This window comes from Atta cephalotes, assembly GCF_000143395.1.
Source record: "Atta cephalotes unplaced genomic scaffold scaffold00029, whole genome shotgun sequence".
In the NCBI taxonomy this organism is placed as follows: domain Eukaryota; kingdom Metazoa; phylum Arthropoda; class Insecta; order Hymenoptera; family Formicidae; genus Atta; species Atta cephalotes.
The window spans coordinates 423,923-426,483 of NW_012130093.1; positions in this window are offsets into that span (position 1 = coordinate 423,923).

The following is a 2,561-nucleotide window of genomic DNA, read 5'->3' on the forward strand; positions in this document are numbered from 1 at the left end:
ATATATATATATATATATATATATATATATATATATACATATATATATAATATATTATATATAAATAAGTAAGACTTATTAAGACCCAATTTTACAACTGATGGTTAATTTTTAATCAAGCTTTAACTTATTTTAAGTAATAATGAATAATAATGGATAATAATGAGTTGTAAAACTGGGCCTAAATGTGCCCCATGTAACCGTGAGTTAACTTAACCGAGATTGATGAAAGAGAGAGGGCTCTTAGGGACAGTTGTTTTCACTTTTTAGTAAATTTTACTTCACTATTGTGGTAAATTTGGTAATCCGCGCATATGATTGGATCTTGCTGCTTACCAACAGGTAAAATTTACCAAAAGATGAAACAACTGGCTCTAGAGATGCTAACGTATTAATATATTGTTCCTAATAATCTTGTGCTCCTTTTCATATCATTCTTTCTTCCTTTGTCTTTTCTTTTCTTTTCCTTTCTCTTTCTTTGTAATCCTTTCCTTTCCTTTCTCTCTTTTTTTTTCTTGAAAACTACTAATAACTGAAAATAGAATACATCACAAATATTACGTTTATACGGCATCCTTATTCAGATTTGATAACATTCATAGTTATGATTGGCCAATTTCATAAGATTTGTTCGCGTCGCATGTTCTAGCATGTTTCAATGTGCCCTTGCTATAGTTTCTATTCACTTCAACAAGCGCGCGTTAGAGCAAGTAAATGCTATGATAGAAGCATGTTAGAGCATGCGACGCGAACAAATTTCTAATTATAGATGTTATTAAACCCTATTAAAGATGCTATCTAAACATAGTCAAAGATATTAACTTTAATATTAATATTTTGCATATATCTATACTTTTTCTATACTTTTCTATACTCTTTTCTTTTCTTTTCCCTTCTTCCGTTTCATTTTTCTTTTTTTTCTCCATTTCCTTTCTTTTTTATATCCTTTACTTTTCATTAATATCACTAATAACTGAAAATAAAATGCAACACAAAGATATACAATACTAATATGAAGATATTTATTTTTTATAACATTAAACTTCCTTTCGTACTTTCCTTCATTTTTTTCCTCTTTATCAGTTTTCTTTTTTCCCTTTCTTCATTTTATTTTTCTTTTCCTTTCTTTTCAATTTTTTCCTTTCTATAAATCCTTTCCCAAGAAGCACCAATGCGCATATAATGCGCTTTTAATTTGCGTATGACTACGTTTCAAAATTGCATTAATTAATGCACAGCTACTTAAAGTAGCTATAATAGAGCAATTCTAACCCACGGTAGAGCTAGAGGGGGGGCGCGGGAGGTAATCGTTAGCGCGGGAAAGCGCGGGGAAGATCCCGGCGCTACATTGCTGTTTACATCGCTGTTTACATAGGACTCCAGTCCATGGATTATATAATATGCGTAATGATATTCCGCTATGCTTTTCGTATTTTTCACTCCCGCCGCCACTCTCCCAAAAATGCATCGGTCATAAAGCCTTATCGCATACACTTATCGCATATTTACCATCTCTCTTCTTCTTATGTTTCGTTATCTTAACCACCGCGTTATATCTTCTTCTCGCACGCAAAAATATTTCATACGCTTTTTATTTAATGATTTAAATAGAGAGAACACTTTATACGGTGGACTGTTTGTTGCAGTACTGTTGAACGCGAAAATGCTGGCAGCGCACGTAATATGATAGCTACGATAATAAAAAAATGAATAATATCATACACCCAGATATGTAGTTTAAATATGCGTTTACTTTTATATATAACGTAATTTTACAATATATAGTTTTTATTATATAGTTCTTACAATTTATAAGCAGGAATTTAATTTAATTTAATTTAATTTAATTAATTTCAAATCGAATTTTAAGCACCTACTTCCGATTAGCAATAAAATATAATTACTTTTCATACTGTTAACAATATTATCTAAAGCATAAACTATTAACTCACACTTTATACTTAATTTTTATTATAAAGTTTGCGCAAAAAATCTACAGCACCAAATTTATCGATGATACAATTTTTACCTAAAAGTTACAAAATATTTAAATTTTCATTGATGATAAGCATATATTGATACAGCTCAGAGTAGACGTTCTCGATGCAATGTTTGAATTCGAATATGCACGATTGACGGCTTTATGTAGACATGTTTCGTGCAGTATTAATTTGACCATATTCACATCACGCATTTTTATGATTTCTGTCGCTAGATTGGACCGATAATGATGAAGATGCGATTGATTGCACGAACCGCTTAATATCCACACATCTTTCGATGAAAGCCTGCCACATTATATGAAGCAAGATTACCTTGTTGTTACCTTGGTCGCCAATTACAATTTCCACAAAAGACACAGATCCCACAACGATTCCGACATCCAGATTTTTGTAAGCTGCAGGAATTAGTGTAAATCTTTTGCCCAATATATGAGGTGTACGACAAGGTTTATTACAAGAAGATACTCTGCNGAAAAAGTATNTATATATATATATATGGTATATATATATATATATATATATATATATATATATATAATAATAAGAAAGTAAAACGAA